The following is a 7,137-nucleotide window of genomic DNA, read 5'->3' on the forward strand; positions in this document are numbered from 1 at the left end:
GGCCACGTGAGCAAAGACTCTATTTCCAAATGAGGTCACATTCGTAGGTATGAGGGATGGGACTTCAACTTACCTGTGGGGGAGACACAGTTTAACCCACAGCAGCATCTTATAAAATCGGTGGATTTTTGAAAATCTCTCCTAACTCTTCCCACCCACCATCTCTGCTGCCCAGTATAGCTCTTGGGGCTAGTGGAGAGGGTAGGGAGTATCTTCTAAGTGACAACACACCCCATTCCCGAGCTTCATCTGATTCCCATTTGTTACAATGGCCCTGGTTAAGAGCACAGGCCCTAGAGTCTGACTGTTGAGGTGTAAATGTCAGCCCCTACTTGCTAACTGGCCGAGTCCCTCAGCACCACCTGCCAGGCAAATTGCGGGGTGGAGGGGAGGGCTGGCACGATTCCTTTAATTGAGTTTCTTACTATGAAGTTGTTTAGTGACTTTTGGCATGTGCTGTCAAACTCACTGCTCCAACTCTGTTGGGATACTTTATTTTTTTATGTTTTCATCAAAAGAAAAATATACTTCTTGATGCGTTACATTCTTTTATTCGTATACAACTGGATGCCTAGCTCTCTATTCTGAACCTACTGCTCAACGTGGGGTCTGGCCCATTGACCTTTACAGTCTAGTGGAAATGAGCACAACAGTATTTTCTGGGAGTTCTTTTTTTCTAAATATTATTTTTGACAAGTGCTGGATATTTTAAGTGATCTTTGACTTAAACCCTGGCAGTCTTATCTTTTATGTCCTCCTCTACTCTTGTGGATGCGTTTGGGTAATTATTCTGAAAAGAATGTCAAAACACAGCAAATGGTTTAGAATAACTCTGTTTATATCCCTGAGAGTGAGAGGGGAAAGGTCTGGGGAGTGAATTAATAATGTCCTATAGCTGCTTGCAGGGGACATCAAACAAATTGATAGTGATCTTGTTTGTACTGTAAGATAGTACTGAGATTCATAAGGATGAGCTAAAGCTCCGGAGCCGAAGGCCTGGACCAGAAGTAGGGGTTGTTCCCGTGTGGGTCTGGGTTGCTCATTAGTGAAGGAAGGAAATTCGGAGACAAGATGGGTGGTCAGTAAGCTCATTGGAGAAACGTCTTTGTGGGCGCAATGAGGATATGATTATTTATAGGCAGCAGCAGAGTATATTTGCTTTGGTCTACGTTGTGAAATGATTCTGAACAATTTTGAAAATCACTGGCTTCCATCTGCATCTCAAGGGAATCCATCCAGGCCACTTTGAAAGGAGCTTTATCTTTTTCTTCTCCCAGGTCACCAGGNAGGAAAGAGGAAGTTTCCTTTTAATAAAACTAGAAAACAGCAATATTTTCTCAGAAGAAATCGCAATTTTCATTTTTAATGTGTTCTGATAAACTCACAGAAGAACCAGGGCTCTCTTTGCTTCCCTTAGGTCAGTAGGGGTCCTTGACTATTATTTCCAGGGCTGCGGTAGGACTCTTCTCCACCTCCCGGCCTCCCCCTAAAACCCCCCATCCACACCCAGGGAGTTCAATTTCACTTATAAAGCACAACGTGCAATGAGGGCTTGACCCCTGGGGCAGGAAGTGGCATGAAGGTACCTGCAGTTCAATGTAGATGTTCTAGGAGGAAAATCGTTCTCATTTCCAAACAAAATCTGCACCCAGGAAAGGGTAAAAATTTCCAGAGCTACAGGTGGGAACACAGACGGCCGTGAGCAGGCAAGCCCCAGTGTTCCCGTCCGGAACATGATCGGGTTCGACTCCATGAGACCAAAGGGGCTTTCTTGCTCTAAAGCTGATATGCTTCCCAACACTGTGCAGCTGGTAACCCAGTGTGGCTTCGTGGGTCCGTTTCTGTGGCCGAGATCTTCCCCACACTTTCTTCGGGATACATTTCCATTTCCTTCCCTCCGCTGCTCCTTCCCTTTCTCATCATGTTACATTTTGTCTTTCTTTTGGCTGATCTCTCTTGTCTTTCCCTTCGGCCTAAATGAGGAATAGGTAAATTCCCTTTGGGCTCTGTTTAACGTTCCAGTGGTATTTGGCTCCATCAACCTCTGTTCTGTGGACAAAGCAGAGTTTTTATTTCAAAGGAAGTTTTAAAATGTATTCAGGAGGCTCTTAATACCACTAGAGGATGGTGAGGCATCCTCAGAATACTGCAGTAGCTCTGTTTTTAGTGTAGCGCTCTGGGGTCCCTTCACCAGACTGGCAACATCGCGTCTGCACCCGCACTGTCCCTAACCTCAGTACGCCCACCCCCGACTTCCGGGACTTTCCCTCAGCTCCAGAGACAGGCTGGTTTTATGGGACTCCTCTCTGAAACCGAGATACTCTAACTCCAAGGAGTACAGACGTTGGCCTGGGAGGTCTAGGGGCCTGTCCACCTCAGGAGACACTGCGACATCATCACGATGGGCGTCTCCAAACCTGGCCCTCACAGCCTTGTTGGGGCCAGTACTGTGAAGGATTTGCAGTCCGCTCTCCTCCCCGAGCGAGCAGAGTTCTGATCTGTTTCATTATTTGTAAAGCAGACTTTTGTAGCCTTTTAGGTTTCAACAATCACCAAATACTCTCTGCCCTCCGATGTGGGACATTAGAACTGAGTAGTGTGTATTCACCGTGCACTCAGTCCATCCTCGCCCACTGGTGATCAGCCCTAGTGTGCAGCCGAGGGAGTTGAGGCATGGAGATGCTAGGCAAGTGATATAGCGTATATGGCCGAGAAGGACTTGAACTGGGTGTCAAACCAGGTAGCCTGGGAAAAAGCATTGACGTGTACCCACCGTGTCGTGCTCATACGTGCTTTCCCATAGTTCCACACGGCGACCATGTCTTGCTGGGGCATGGCGGAGAGAGGAAGGGGCCCGACCATGCTCCGCCTTCTGCCTTTTGATTCTGTTGCCACAAGCATTGAAGTGCGGGAGAAACTCCCTGAATGCAACAGCCCTAGATTGCCAAGCTTTGGAGCGTCACTTTGTAAAGCAGAAAGCTGAAACTAAATGCATACCTTGAGAATCACAGAACTGCTGGACTAAAATGGCAGGTAAATTGTGGTACCTAAAACCTGGGCTTGAGGCAGAAACCAATGGGGGGTTGCGGGTGGGGACAGGGAACTCCGTAAAATAGACTGTTAGCATTCATACAATAAGCTATCTAATAAACTTGGCAATTGTCATAATATTTGGTTTCATTGAGAACACAGCCTGTTAGCAACAGGGAATAACTTAATCTGTTAATTAAATACAAAATTCAGTTCTCATAAAAACATAATAATTAGCCTTTTCTTACCTTAGGATATCTGCATCAGCAAATACTGGAATTTCTCAAGAAGGGAAATGAGGGGGTTCTTACGTCTGTGATGCTCACCGGGGCTTTGGCACGGTAACTTTGCAAGTTCAGCACTCAGGAGGCTGTTTTCTCCTTCTAGAGGCTTTTTCTTGCAATTAGGGTATGCTAGTATCCAGCGACAGCGGATGACTCAGTTAAATTCATGTTGCTTGAACTACAAAAGATTCATCTATTATAAGCACAAGTCCTGCTGTGAATTTCCACTGCTTTAAACCCTACGAAACCCTGCCTCCCCCCGCCTCCGAAAAACACCTCATTTTAACAATCCAAGAAGCCAATCAGGTAACCATTCATTGGAAAAGTTGATAATTGTATAGAACAGAAGCGAAGGGACAACCACTTGAAGATGTGGATAATCGCAAACATCCGTCCGTCAGTGCGGGCAGGACGGTGGCCTGGTTGGGCTCCCAGGGACTCACCCCCCACAGCTGCAGGGTCACAGGTAGGCCAATTATTTAACATCTCAAAGCTTCCCTCTTTTGTTTGGAGTTAACTATATGCACCTTTGTAGTTTCCTTGTTGTGGCAATTAAGCAAGATAGTATGAATGAGAGGCTTGGCCCAGAGCCAACGTCACTCCCCCAGTGCGCCAGTCACTGAACTACCTGTGGTTTGCCACAGAAGCCAGGCATGGCTCTGTCGCCTGTCTGAAGGCCATATAGTCCCCTTCGGCTAGCTATGCCCTTGCCTTCTCCTGCCTTACACCGACGTGTTCTCTACGCATGCATTCAGAAGTCGCTAAGTGAGATGGTGGCTATGTTTTCTTAAAAAAGTCCTTGTAGTTAAAGAAGAGTTAAAGAAGCATAATCAAGTACTTATCGGTGGATATGACGTCTGTGATATGGCTTGAAATACTTAGGGGGGAAAAGGGAGGGGAAGGGAATGGATAGAATGGAAGGAAAGTTGGCAGGATGTTAAGAACTGTTGAAGCTGCGTTACGGGTACACAGGGGTTTCATGTACGTTTCTTTTTACTTTCGGATAGATTTAACATTCTCCGTAAAACACACACAAATCTAACTTGGGCCCCCTCCTCAAGTTGATTAGGTGTTTCTCATAGATACTCTTTTTTTTTTTAATGCCCATTTATTTATTTTGAGAGAGAGAGTGAGAGAACGAGTCGGGGAGGGGCAGAGAGAGAATCCCAAGCAGGTTCCCCACTTTCAGGGCTGAGCCCGATGTGGGGCTCAAAGTCATGAACCATGAGATCATGACCTGAGCCAAAAATCGAAACTGGGACGCTTACCTGACTGAGCCAGCCAGGTGTCCCTCTCCTACGTCCTTCTTAAGCATGCCAATATATCATCCTTTAACTGCTCTCCTAATCATCTGTTTCCTGGATAGTCTCTGCTATTAGACCATGAACTCCTCCAGGGCAGAGACCTGTATATTATTCATTTATGTATCACCATACCTGGCACAAAACATAAAAAGGTAAAAAGATCACTCGGGAGCACATTATTCATTGAGTTGAATATACATTTTCTTTGGAATGTCTCTCTTCTCTTTTGAAGTCTCCTCCTCTGAGGAGCTTGTTTTCAGGACTATCCCAGGGTCATTTTAGGAGCTGATAATCATTCAGNACCTTCTCCCAACAGCTTTAAGCTGCAACTTTGATTTCATATGTATCCATAACACTTCTGTAACAGTTCCCCAGCAATGGCTGTGGCCTCCCAAACCATCGTTTTCTAGGTGGTGAGTATAGACTTAAGGCGCATTTATGACATGTTGGTGCTGCCTAGGGGTCTCCCAAACCTCCACTTGCCTGGCACCTTTAGATTATGTGTAAAAGTAACAACATGTATTTAGAACATATGGAATGTTACTGAAGATCAAAGTTCAGATGCCTAATTGCCAAAGTCTGTGGTCCTACTTTGCTTATCTTGAAGCATTAAGGCCTTTCATCATCAAATAATTAGAAGCAAGTTAGTCACTCATTCAACAAGTAACTGAGATGTTCTTACTGTGGGTGCTGGGCTCTGTGGAGCTTACATTTTAGGGAGTTCCGCTAGATCCATTTTACGGATGTAAACAACAGGTGTCGGAAGTTCTTACTGAGTTGGGGGGGGCACCTGGGTGGCTCAGTCAGTCAAGTGTCTGACTCTTGATTTCGGCTCAGGTCATGATCCCATGGTCATGAGATCGAGCTCCCCACTGGGCTCTGCACTGAATCCTGCTTGGAATCCTCTCTCTCCCTCTCTTTCTGCCCCTCCCCTGCTCATACACACACACAGTCTGTCTCTCTCTCTCTCTGAAAATAAATAAACATTTTTTTTAAAAAGGAAGTTCAGTCATGGAGGAGGACACTTGTGGGGATGAGCACTGAGTGTTATGTGGAAACTAATTTGACAATNCTCTCTCTCCTGTATCATCGGTTTTCTTTTCTCTGCTGGATTATGCCCATCAGCACACACACACACGTCATGATTTCTCCCAGTTAAGGCAAAATCATCCTCTCTAGCAACCACCGGGTTTCTTTTTCCCTCTGCAGGAAAAACCCCTACAAAATATTGCCTATACACAATCTCCACTTTCTTGCCTCTCATTCTCCACTCCCATCAACTGTTCCCTTCCACTGGAAAGGCTTTTGTCGAGATCACCTATGACCTTCACTTTGTTAAACCCATCAATCAACTCCTAGACCTTATTTTGCTGACCTGTCAGAAGCATTTGACTCCGTGGATCACTTCCATCTCCTTGAATCGTGTCTGGGACACCTCACTCTCCTGAAGTTTCTTCCTCCCTCACTAGCCGTTCCCTTTCATTCCCCTTTGCTGGTTCACCTCTTCCCTCCATCCTGTATCTTTACCTGACCTGCACTCATTTCCGTGCTGCTGTCAGCAAATCTCATGGCTTTAAGGACCACCTCTATGCCAACCACTCCCGAATATCTGTCTCCCTGCTAGACCTCTCCTTTGAACTCTGGGCCCATACATGCACCTGCCTGCTCAAAGCTCCTACTTGGCTGTCTAGTAGGCATCTTAAACTTCACATAACCCAAACTGACCTCCTGATCCTTCATTACCCTCCAAAGCCTTCCCAGCTCCTTTAGAGTAAAACTCACGTTCCTACAATCACCTATAAGACTCTACGTTCCAAGTTCCTTCTGCCTGGAATAACTTTCCCACAGATATCCGCATGGCTTCCTCCTGCCCTTCTTTCTGATCTTCACTCAAATGTCACCTTCTCAGTGAGACCTTCCCTGCTAACCCCATTTAAAACTACAACCTTCCTCTGCCCCACACTCCTTACCCTCTTCATTTTTATCCATAGCTCTTGTCATAATTTAAAATACTACACATTTTACTTTCTTGTTTATTTTCTACCCNCCACCCCACACACACACACTGAGAATGTAAACACCAGAAGAAGCAGGGCTTTTTAAAATCTATTTATTGCTGAATCTCCATTGCATAGAACAATGCCAGGCCCATGGTAGGCACTCAGGAACTCACTATTGATTTCTTGAATGAATGAATGAATGAATGAATGAATGAATGAGTGAACACTTCTTCTCAGCCAGGCACAAGACCTACAGTAACCAACAAGACATAGTTCCTACCCTCAGAAGCTCACAACGTAAGGAGGAGAAATAGAGAAGTGAAAAGAATTTCTATCCAATGTGTTAATTGTGATACTAGGGACGGATGCCAGCAGGGCTTTGGGAACACATGGTAGACAGTCAATAAAGCCTTGCTAAATGTTGAATGAATGATTTCTAGTTAGTTTTATTAATAACAACAGAAAGACTTCTCTTGAAAAACTGACAGCCTCCTAATGCTTCTGGTCCTTTTCTGTCCC

Source organism: Crocuta crocuta, unplaced genomic scaffold, assembly GCF_008692635.1.
Source record: "Crocuta crocuta isolate KB4526 unplaced genomic scaffold, BGI_CrCroc_1.0 scaffold695, whole genome shotgun sequence".
NCBI lineage: Eukaryota > Metazoa > Chordata > Mammalia > Carnivora > Hyaenidae > Crocuta > Crocuta crocuta.